Source organism: Mytilus edulis, chromosome 5 (genome assembly GCF_963676685.1).
Source record: "Mytilus edulis chromosome 5, xbMytEdul2.2, whole genome shotgun sequence".
Classification (NCBI taxonomy): Eukaryota; Metazoa; Mollusca; class Bivalvia; order Mytilida; family Mytilidae; genus Mytilus; species Mytilus edulis.
The window spans coordinates 84415957-84428745 of record NC_092348.1 but is presented as its reverse complement, the minus strand read 5'-3'; the positions used below and the strand labels follow the sequence as shown (position 1 = coordinate 84428745).

The 12789-nt window shown below is 31.2% G+C and overlaps 1 protein-coding gene across 1 annotated transcript in view; it reads left to right on the top strand.

Annotated features, from left to right (window-relative positions):
• Positions 1 to 1037: 1037 nt before the first annotated feature.
• The window catches only part of LOC139525507 (dopamine D2-like receptor), a 205740-nt gene continuing 193988 nt past the window's right edge, over positions 1038 to 12789 (top strand). Inside the window, exon 1 of the mRNA XM_071320897.1 lies at positions 1038 to 1214. The gene's annotated coding sequence lies outside the window, so the exon portion shown is untranslated. The remainder of the gene's footprint in view (positions 1215 to 12789) is intronic.

Here is a 12789-nt window from a genome sequence, read left to right as displayed (position 1 = left end):
TGATTTGTTTCAAAATATATCACAAGTGGTTGTATTTCCTGAACTGTCGCAAAAAGCAAGACATCAAAAGAGAAAAATAGCAAACAAATGAACTTCAGAAGTTATCGACAAGAAAACATTTAATGAATGGCTATTATCTTTTTTGAATTTATTGAAGCATAAAACTAATTTTTGACTCTTCATATTGAATAATCCGCGAAGCGGATTATGTAAAATGTGAAGAGTCAAAAATTAGTTTTATGGTTCAATAAAATCAAAATAAATTATTGCCATTCATTATAAATAAATTTCTATCAAAACTAAGGCTCAAAGAACTTTTTATATTATTTATATTAACTATAACAACGTACACACATGTTGGCGTATGAATACACAACGTCAAAGTGGGCGTGTCGCCATCAAAATTGACAACATTGAAAATAAAACTAATAATTTTAACCAATCAGTAAACATTAAAAACACAAAATTTATTTGTATAAACATACAAAGTAGTGTGAGAAATAAGGAGTTACTGTAACTAAATCATCATTTAAAAAAAATCAGAAATAAACACCATTAAACCTATGCCACAATTTGTTTATTTTGCGACGTTTTTTTAAGACTGCAACAAGTTTAAAGGGGGAGGATATATCATTATACCTCACATATCGACAGATGAGTACTCGGCGATATTAAATGTGACTTGCATATAATTCCTTGGTATTTGGCGGGGCTATGTCTGCAACTAAAAATTCTTATTATGTATGAGATCAATTAAATTTATATTTTTTATTCGTCACTATTAAACAGCTTTCATTATTTTAAGCAAAGTTTGAATCTTCTCAAACTTTAAACCTCTACTACATACATTTTAGGTAAGAGGAGCCATAATTGAAGTACCTACAGTATAAATATTGATAATGAACATATTATTATATCCTTGATTTATTCGAGTTTTCCAATGCCATTTAGACGAATGTTGTAAAATTCAAGTTTTGTCTATAAATCGACCTAAATGATTGTTTATGTCACGTGCCAGATTTAACCTCTGAATCTTTGTATTCCATATTTCCATATTTGACTTCGACTTCATCAACCTCCGTTGAATTTGATGATTACTATATGAAAACAAGTTTGAATTGTGCCGTTAATATAATCAGAGTTATAAAAACAGTAATGTTGTGATTTGATTATTCCATCAGAAGGATTTAGATTTTCATTGGAATTCTGAAAAGGTAAGTTTAATTTGTTGTTTTAAATGGTATACATCGATTTATATTGGATTGTATAATATTCTTCTTCTAACATCTAATTACTGATACAATGTGTTGGCAAATGCATTAACACGTTTCAAAATATCGTATTATAACGTTTCACAGTTTCATATATAGATTGTTGGGTAGAGTGATACAGGATTGTGCAAATGACAATATGATCTCTCTTTCATAGAAACATTTACGTTATAGATACATTTACCGTATCAGAAATTTTGTGAACAAGGTTATTTACAAGTTTTTGGGTCCTGAATGTTCTTCAACTTTATACTTGTTTGGCTTTCTAACTATTTTGATCTGGGCGTCACTGATGAGTCTTATGAAGACAAAACGCGGGTCTGGCGTATCAATTTACTGAAATTAATAGCCTGGTATCTTTGATAACTATTTGCCAATACAGTGATAAGTACACAATCTAGCAGAGGTTTATAATTCCAATTTAATAATAATATTTCAATATTTTAATAATGTACTTGATAGGGTAAAGATTTTCAAAATCATTTTAAAAACAGGTTAAATATTGAAGTGGGAAATATTATGAAAATAACAAACAATAAAAGGGAAAGTCCATAAAATCTGATAAAATAAAGCACTGTCAACCAATAAGAGAAGGGCAAAAAAAGAGAACTGCCATATTCCTGTTTTTGCGCAAAATAAAGATGGAAGTTATAATTGGTTTTAAAGCTAGCAAAACCTCCAACTTCTATGACAATTGTTTATAGTTCCGTTATATTTGGAAAATTGGGTGAACAATTGTTGTTTGTCAAATCCCTGATTTGCCAATATTTGAAAGGCTAAACTTTCCACTCATTTATTCAATATGCAAGACTTACCTCTGGTTTGACTGGATAAGATATATCCCATTAGTACGTAGTTAAACAACGAAGCTTTTTGTATCATATTGATAATTGGAATGAGTTTTTTCATGAGCTGCACTGTACTTTTATCCTACTAGCTGGATAATAAAACTAAAAAAAAATAGTTTAAATATTTATTATTTTGAAAATAAAATGCTGCGGTATATACTACCGTTGAAAAATTATGGCTTCATAAATATGAGAAAAGTACTTTCCTTCAGGCATATCGTAAACTAGATTATATAATTTGGTATCACACTTCTCATTTATAAACCGGATCTATTTCCTTTATCAATTCATACAAGAATAATTGCACAAAATTAGTGTTATATAAATAAATTTTATAAAGAAAGCTAACTGAGAGTCGTTATATATGCCAGCGATTCTTTATCCTTCATTTAGAAGTTGAATGACCAACTATTCCGTCTCTCTGATACGTTTTCTAAATTGCTTCAAACGAAATCGAAGCTTAACCATCAATATGAGTTTTGAAAAACTAATACATTTTATAATATCATACTAGCTTATAGATGAATTAAACAATTGATAAATTTCGAGCGTCCGAAACGCATTTCTGTATTTACTTTTACCAGAAACGGTCAAAATAAACATTTGAAAGTTAAGGATGCGTAAACATGCTGCAACGTAAGCCTTATCTTTGTTTGGTGATATAAGCGACACCTTACAATTCCCTTGGTTAGAAACACATGTAACAGACATATGAATTGTTAAGACAAATAGGAAATCAATATGGAGATAGAAACTCAAAATACAGTTTAATGGAAAATTTCGGTTTCTAATTCAAGTATTCAATCTATTTAAATCATCATAAAAATAATGTATGAAAACGACAGAAATATTCAAATCAAACAATTCTTTTATTAGACATTATTTTTTAATTGTTGGTTCATTACTTCACATCCACGTCCATCAGATAGTTGTCGTATTGACAATCATACAACATTATTTTCATATTGCCAGTATTGTTGTGGCATAGGGTGTAGAGTTACCTGTTTGATTGCCTTGAATTACAAACGAAAAACTATATTGGGTCGCATCGAGGTCAAGTTCTTGTACTACATGTAATACTTTAATTCCAAAGCAACTTTACAACAACTGAACAGGGATTATATTTGAGCAACATTTCGATTTTCCAAATATTCGTCCTTTACACTTAACACCAACAGTAAGCATTCCTATCTGATTTTCTTAGTTTGATTATATCAAACCCCTTAATTAATTGATTAAACCAACGAATCGGATTTCCTAGAGCCCAAAGTAAGTGCTACATTTTTCTAAACCTTATTCGGCTATTGGTTTATTGTTTAAAGGAGCATTAAATGTCTTTTTAACCTGTTTGATCTAAATGCCCTTTTCTTTTCAAGTTCTTAAACAAGTATATAAATTACAAACAAAGTACACAAAACATTTACAAATACACGGACTCTTTATAATGTGTTAGCATCTTGTTCTTATTTTAGACTAGACTTCATCATGAGGACCGTCAAAGATGGCAGTTGTTATCAAATAGTCCGTTTTTACGTATGTTGGCGTTTGCTTTTGTTTCAGTCAAGTGTTTCTGTTATTCCGTTGTGTTCCTCTTATAATTGATGTATTTCCCTCGGTTTTTATTATTTTTGTTTTCGGTTAATCAATTAATGACTTTTGAACACCCTTTTTGGAGCTCATGCGATTCCGCATTTTTTTGTTTTTTTACTTGAGTTGTACCTTCGAAATGTATTCGCGGAGTTTAGACATTGGTTAACTACTGTTGCCTTTAATTTAATATACTTTAAAATGGACTGATTTCGCATTATTCAGGCAGCACAGAATTAAAAACAATTGACCAACCTAGTCTTATTTGCTTACACACATAATCTCTAACCGTGTTATCTTTTAACTGAAAGTTGGAAAAGTTGGAAAAAAAAGTTTTGCGTTTTTTTAAATCTATGCCGATATTTTAAAGATAAAGCTGAAATATGTAGACATCGTTGGATTTTTTTTTATGTTTATCTCATATTTGTATCAGGTTCTTTTCGATGTCATTCAGGACAATTATAACTCATTTAAATTACAGAAGGGAAGAAAATACCAATACCAACATATCGAAAAGAATATAATGCATTTGCACTCAGGGTACGTACAAAGTAGATAAAACCCTAATCCATCAGGATTTACTTCCGGTAGTGGAAGTTCACTTTTTGACAGATAAATGTACGAAAGATACTTACACTTACACCTATTCATTTCCTAACTTTTGTTAATTAAGGAATGACTGTAATATTTTTTCTGTCTATAAAGAAATAACATATTTTACAGTGTGCACCACATTTTTTATGTTATTTCGAATAGACAGAAAAAATATTACAGTCATTTCTTATAATTTAATTCTAAATTCCATTTTAAACCGTAGAAAACCATGAAAAAAGGTTGATGACATCACGGTCACATGACTAAAATAAAGGCAACAGTAGTATACCGCTGTTCAAAACTCGTAAATCTATGGACAAAAAACAAAATTGGGGTAACAAACTAAACTGAGGAAAACGTATTAAATATAAGAGGAGATCAACGACACAACATTAAAATGTAACATACACAGAAACGGACTAAGCTAAATTATGTCTATGGGCTGATAACAAAACAACGACAGCCGATCAGAAGACGCGCTACCCCCAAAATTAAATTATTTTTGATGTAAGTCAATAATATATAGGTTAATAAACTAGGTATTTTCATTAATGAATTAGATATCACAATCAAGCTAATTATCGACATATGAAATGTATTCCTCGAACACTTGAAATTTGATGTAATATAAACTTATCCGAATTTAAATTGCCGAATACAATTACCAGATCATATAACTGATAGAACAAAAGCTTGTATTATAACATATCTCAAATAAATCGGATATTGATTCATTTTTCCGTTATGGAGTACATTATGATTGAATTTAATTCAGTCGTGTATAGATATTGTTTTGCTTACAAGGAAATACAAAAAAAAAAAGAATTCTAAATGGTAAAGTTGACAATATCCCAAAGCGGTAACAAACCCTATACTTTTACATGACTTAATGCGTAATATCTTTGTTGCCGATGTATATTTGTAACTTTTTGTGTGCGTCTATTTTAGACGCGTCTGGCGTACTAAATTATAATCCTGGTACCTTTGATAACTATTTACACCACTGGGTCGATGCCACTGCTGGTGGACGTTTCGTCCCCGAGGGTATCACCAGCCCAGTAGTCAACACTTTGGTGTTGACATGAATATCAATAATGTGATCATTTTTATAAATTTCCTGTTTACAAAACTTTGAATTTTATGAAAAACGACGGATTTTCTTATCCCAGGCATAGATTACCTTAGCCGTATTTGACACAACTTTTTGAAATTTCGGATCCTCAATGCTCTTCAACTTTTTACTTGTTTGGCTTTATAATTTTTTTGATATGAGCGTCACTCATGAGTCTAATGTAGATGAAACGCGCGTCTGACGTCTTAAATTATAATCCTGGTAGCTTTGATAACTAATTAGATTTATTTGTATGTTTGTTTGAATTGTTTGGTTAGTTTTGTTGTATGTCTGTGATTTATGTTAACAACATTTTTTTTTTTGTGATTTTGCCATGTGATTATGGACTTTCCCAATTGATCTTCCTCTAAGTTCAGTATTTTTGTGATTTTACTTTTTAGCTGCTGGATCCAAATTATGCTCATATTAACCTTTAAAGTAAGTTTTGGTCGCTCACCCAATTGGGCAAATATATCAATAAAACGGAACTTAAATTTATATCTGTTGGTGAAATATTTAGAATTTAGAAAAGCTACCAAACATATTTCTATTATTGAATTAATACTTTTCATATTTGAAACAATGTACGATTAGTTAGATTTGTTAACTTCGCTGCAAATTCTAAAAATATTAGTACTGTTGTTGGGATTTTCGAAATTTTGACTGATGTTTTCAAAACAGGAACTTTAAACCGTAAGTCAAACATCTTATCATAGATGATGATCATTCTTAAAAATTTTGATCCAAACGTTTCATTATGAAATAAAATGCAATACGTTTTAGCATAATAAGGATATATTTTGGTTGATGGGATGTTGACAAATCACACCCTTAAGTTACCAAAAACTAAACATTTTAGGCGAGTTAATATATCTTTCAAAATGATGTATAAGAATTAAAATCAAATCATACAAAGAACTGATTAAATCAAGGCAATATATTACTTGATGTAGTATTCAATCAGGTATAAAGATACATACAAAGTAACAAAAAAAAAGCGAGCATTAACAATAAATGTCATTTCTGAACATTTATAAAGTGAATACATTTAAAAAATTCTCCTTTGGAAAAACACTATTAAAGAGCTAGGAATAAAAAGAAAAGATTGGATAAAAAAAACGTCGAAAGAATTATCTTCTTTCCTTGGTTGAAATCTAGGACAGTTCTGTGAAAGACGGCGAAGGAGGTTGTTTCATCAATGCTATTTCTATAAAGTCAAATAAATTCAATTCTTCCAATGCCTCGGATAATCCTCGCAACAGAATAGGCATGTAGTTAGTCGATGAATAAATAAGTTTTCCTGCTTTGATAGTATAGGAATATATCAATAAATGTGTTTGCTAAATTCGTTAATAATTATTTTGATAACAATGTTTTTTCTCACACAAAGAAATTCCAATCAGTGTTTACAGAGTAAATTCTGATGTAAAAATTTCCAACTTAATCTGACATAATAGAATGAATTCAGCTATCCTTTATTTAACAAGGTTAAAGCAATGTCTGTTCGGAGAAATCCTTGAACATTGTCTGAAACAGACATGTTAACATCTGATACCCCCTCCTTTTAGGCCAGTTTGTTATTGAAATTTTCATGCATTCCCCAGCTTTTAAGAATTAAGTTCCCCATTTCTAAGCACGGGTTAAAATAGATATTAACTGGCACAACAAGGACAAGTCTTAATAAAAGCAGATTGAGGTCTGAGCTGTAAACACAACGGTTCATCTAAATGACTTCTCCAAATTTTGCTCTCAGAACAGAAAATTTTTGTTATATATATTCATTTGAATAGTAGTGATAAACATAGCACATGCTCGTTTATTATCATAATAAAATTAAATAAATATACTTGACTAGTATATATTTGTTAAGGGGCCAGCTGAGGGACGCCTCCGGGTGCGGGAATTTGAAGACCTGTTGGTGACTCTCTGCTGTTGTTTTTTATTTGGTCGGGTTGTTGTCTCTTTGACACATTCCCCATTTCCATTCTCAATTTTATTGATATCAAGTAAGATGCAAATCTCGCTCTTTCTGAAACCAATAATTACGCTCGTTCTGAAACCTATAATAATGCAATCTCAAACAATCATTGGTTGCTCACGTCAAAAATAATTTCTTTTAAATGAAAATGGATGGTATAGTGTATTTATTCATGACATTAAATCAAAGGAACTGATCTTTTATTGCTGTAATTCATTTCAAGTCCCAGTGTGAGAACTCTCACCTCGCTGCAAGTTCAAGATGTCCCTTAGCGCCAAATTGAGCGGTATTATTTGCTTAACGTCGATCACGTGTCATTTGTAGATCGCTGAATTAAGTTACAGGATGATTTGCAAAAAATATAATTTACATCTGTTGAAACAATCTAACAAATGGTATCGTATATTTCCCGACATTCTCCCTGTTAAAACATGCAATACACACATTTTAGACAACCACAGTTCATATAAAGATACTGTATATGTTTAATAAAATAACATGCAAAGAAATAAATTAGCAATGGGGAATATAACGTTGGAACTGCATAATGTTTTCATTAACAAACTGATTGAAAGAGAGTTTATGATGCAGCACACCTTAGAGAAGTTCCCTAAAGTATAAATGCAACAACATTAGAAAATTGTGAGCTCATACCTAAAATGTCTGTTTGTTTTGTTCACACTTTGTTTTCAATATAATAGATGTCCATGCGACTGACATACATGTGAGAGATTAAGCTAGCTATACAAACGGTTAATCCTCCGTTCTCTACATAAGGGAATGCCTGTACCAAGTCAGGACTATATAAGTTGTTTTTCATTCGTTTCGATGTGTTTGAGCTTTTAACTTTGCCATTTTCTAAGAGGAATTACGTTTTGAATTTACTTTGAAGATCGGTATTTTGCTATTTTACTTTTAATACACATTACGAATAGTTCAACAGGTCACGGTCAAAACATAAACTCAAACTTTGTAACCGCAATATATCAACTTATACCATTTAGGAATATACTAGGCTAAAAAGGGAAATTTTGCATAGATTTATAATATTATGTTGAAAACTTTTCCACGTACAAACTCTTGTGTATAGCCAGTAAAACTTCCCACTAGTTTAAAAGCTGTCTATAGCTTCATTATATTGACAAAATTGGGTGTGCAAAGCAAAACAACAACATAATAGGTTAATCTGATTACAGAAGGGATCCAACAGCCAAAACGATTAAACATACATCACAGCTATACAACACAAATGACTAAAAATTCAAACAAACATACAAATAAATTTAATAAAGGCGCCAAAACAGTTAATCTAATAAAGGATAACGCCGTTCTTGTGTACACTTTCCCGATAAAGCATGCAATTAGTTAAATATAAAATATAAGGGTAAAAAATGGAGAAATTACCAATAAAAATAAACTCATCATAGATACCAGGACTAAATTTTATATATACGTCAGACGCGCGTTTCGTCTACAAAAGACTCATCAGTGACGCTCGAATCCAAAAAAATTTTAAGAAAAAAAGCCAAATAAAGTACGAAGTGGAAGAGCATTAAGATCCAAAATTCATAAAAGTGTTGGCAAATACAGCTAAGGTAATCTATGCCTGAGGTAGAAAAGCCTTAGTATTTCAAAATATTCAAAATTTTGTAAACAGTTAATTTTTAAATATAACAATATCAATGATAATTCATGTCAGCACAAAAAGTGCTGACTACTGGGCTTGTGATACCCTCGGGGAAATAAATCTCCACCAGCAGTGGCATTGACCCAGTGGTTGTAAATTAACTCATCATAGATACCAGGACTAAATTTTGTATATACGCCAGACGCGCGTTTCGTCTACAAAAGACTCATCAGTAACCTATTGTTTCCAAATCGTACCTTTTAATTCTTTGTTATAAATATGTGCTCAGTACTCAAAGTGCAAAACTTGTGCTAGAAACAACAAACCCAGTATTATGGTGTGATGAATACAGAGTCTAAGTACGATAATTGTACACCAAATGTTTATGACCACAAGGTTTAATCTAACACGAAAAAGTCGCTGTACCGCGTGTACTGAGATCGTATAACAGTTTTGGTACATTGATATATGATTCTGTAACAACCTTGAATGTTGAGCTTGAAACCAAAGATTGTGAAGTTAAATATATTAAACATCGTCCCTCCAAACCCCTCCCCCAAAAAAGAAGAACAACAAAATGTTTCCCCAAAACAAATAAACGAAAATAAAAATAAAACTAGTACAAGTATCCAAAAAAAAAGGAAACAAGTATTCAATTATTATTTTAGCAAGACTACTTATTTAGAGAATATATCTTCTCACGAGTTTTTACACATTAAAAACACATTCAATCTATGCTTACATATGTAAACAATTCACCATGTTCAGCAATCTAGGTTATATACATTTATAAAAGTCAAAGTGGACTGAAAAATGAACATCTTGATCATATTCATTAAAAAGTATACAGAGTGTGGATTGATTACATAAATCCATTGTATCTGTCATTTTCTTGTCAATTTCCTCGCTTTAATGAAAAAGCAAAACTCACTAATGCTTCAAAGATGTAATTGGAAATCACAGAGCCTTGATGAATGTATTGATTTTGGAAATTTTCTATACAAATACATATGTCTTCTATTAGCAATTGTGTCATCGAATGATTTAGGTGTATGCCTTTTTAAAGAAAAAAGTGTTTCAAAAGTTCAAATAAAAATCAAGATTGTTTTTCATTCTTCGAAAATGTTTCAAAGTAATGAACATTGCTAATGTAACTTCGATGATTATGATTCTCATAGCAACCTTCTGTACACTTAGAATGTAACAGCAGTATTTAAAAATGGAAATCACTCAAACTTCGACATTTTGGAATAATCAACAGATAGCTTAGTCAAGTAACCGACAAATATATATGTAAATGTACTATAAGAACATACCGCATTTATCCTACAAAATGACATCAAAGGCATTTAATAAACTAGTTGCTGTACTAGATATGAACGGAAGAGTGCAGAAAAATCTTTAAAACCCAGCATTACTTGTACTTATAAGTATATATGATATACTGGAAAGTATAAATTCTTGCATACTATCCATTGCTTTTGTTATTTATCGAGCGACTACTTGAGATTGTGAAAAATACTCCTTTTTATTAGGGAGCTTTTTCAAGATTTTAGAAGATTTTAAAAGTGAATTATCAAGAAATAAGGGGCAAACATAGTTAATGGTACATTCATTTAACAAATACCTAAAAGCAGAAATACCCTGATGTAATCGAATAAACCCAAACGAAAATCATTCTGCAATAAAATGAGAATAAGCCGCTAGTCTGAATCTTATGTTCATTTTTCTAAAATTGATACAGTATTGTTAATGTGTCCGCTGAAGCCGTCCTCCGGTTGATGGATTTTTTTTGCTGTTCTTGGACTGCTTCTGCTCTTTGGTCGGATTGTTGTCTTTTTGATACATTCATTGTTTTCGTTCTCTACTCTATAGGAAAAAGAGTAGTAACCAGATAAGCAAAACACAGCCAGAGCATTGCTGTTCTTCTGCTTGACGGATACGTTAAGGTCTCAAATCATGTCCACCATGTTTTAATTGAATACGATGTTTTCCAATGGTGTTGATTGACAACTTTGAAATTTGTTGTATTTATCAATGATTTATTATGAAAGCGGCAGACATGTTGACATGCATATCTATTGTATGGAAATGGAAATATTGTTATCTATAACGACAAACGTCTACCCCTTATTGTGTGTTACGTCTGCTCGTTCATCAAAAATGACATTAATCGTTACTTTGACGTAATAATCTTAGATAATTTCAGTGAAATTCCATTAATAAATTTGAACAATTCAAGAACCAGATTATCAGTTAACAATTGGACATCTGTTAAAAAACAGGAAATGCTTATCACTCACATTGTGATAGTGATTTTTGTAGTTTGATTGGTTGCAGTGTTATTTAGATAAACTTACCACTATTGGACACAGCAGTGGCACGTGACTTGTAATTTGATATACCTCATCAATTAATTTCAGTAATTAAACAGAAAGTCAATTTAAATTCAGATAATTATACAAACTATACTGTAAACAAAAGATAAACACAACAAATATTTAAAAAAGGGAAGGCACAATTTTACTAACGACTTAAAGGGGTTATATTTTGAAATCAGTGACGATTTCATTTTGGTGTAACAGTTAACCCCCATGATTGACTACCTTAAGGTATACACTTCCGCACTTTTGATACTGTTTTGAAAAGCCGTTCTGGACTTCAACTCAGTCATCGGGAGTTATGGTTCTTTCTTGTGAATGGTAGTCTTCCACACGTGTAAAAAACGTTAGCTATCTATGGCTTGACTGACAGTACAGCAACATCAGTAACTTTTAATCCCCAAGTAAATGATAAAATTACTTGGAGTCATTCGACAATGATGGCGTTCTAAGTAACTTACTATTGTTGCCTTTATTTACAGTCATTTTACATCGGAATTACTCACGGTCATTTGACAACGGAGATATTCTCAGTAACTTTAAGTTATGCGGTAAAGGAGAAACTTTCAGTTACTTGTAGTCAGTGTGATACTTTCAGTAACGTAATGTTATACTCTCAATCAGTAAATGTTTGCTTCGGCAGTTCAATATACCTTATCGTTATATCAATCCGGATAAATTCTGAAATCACACAACATTTTCATCCAGTTGAAGCTATATAGGGCCCGGTTTAAACAATGCTATAATCATAAAACTTTTAAAGGGGCATGTTAAACCATCGCAAATAAACTCATCATAGATACCAGGACTAAATTTTGTACATACGCCAGACGCGCGTTTCGTCTACAAAAGACTCATCAGTGACGCTCGAATCCAAAAAAAAAAAGAGGCCAAATAAAGTACGAAGTTGAAGAGCATTGAGGACCAAAATTCCTAAAAGTTTTGCCAAATCCAGCTAAGGTAATCTATTCCTGAGGCGGCGTAACCACTTCAGACCAAGTAATTTTGTTATTGTATTTTGTGTTAAAAAAAGAAGATTATTATCTATGAATGTTTTATAATGTTCACTTTCTATGTGTTTTCCTCCCTCAGCTCGTTACTGATGAACTATATTTTGTTTTTGATACCCAAATCAGGAAGTTTGGACAAAATAGCGAAAAGGTGTATTGACACATCGGTATCAAATTACGATTGCCTTGGATTTCTTTGTCATTTTAACGACCGTCATATATAGTAATCTTGAGACTATCAATATGTTTTTATATCGGTTCAAGTGCTTAGTGATATTTATATTTCTTGAAAAAACATTGCGTAATTTCATAATCAATACTCTAAATTAATTTCATTTTATTTTTAGCTATAATAAATAAATTATTTACATATTCCAGTTAC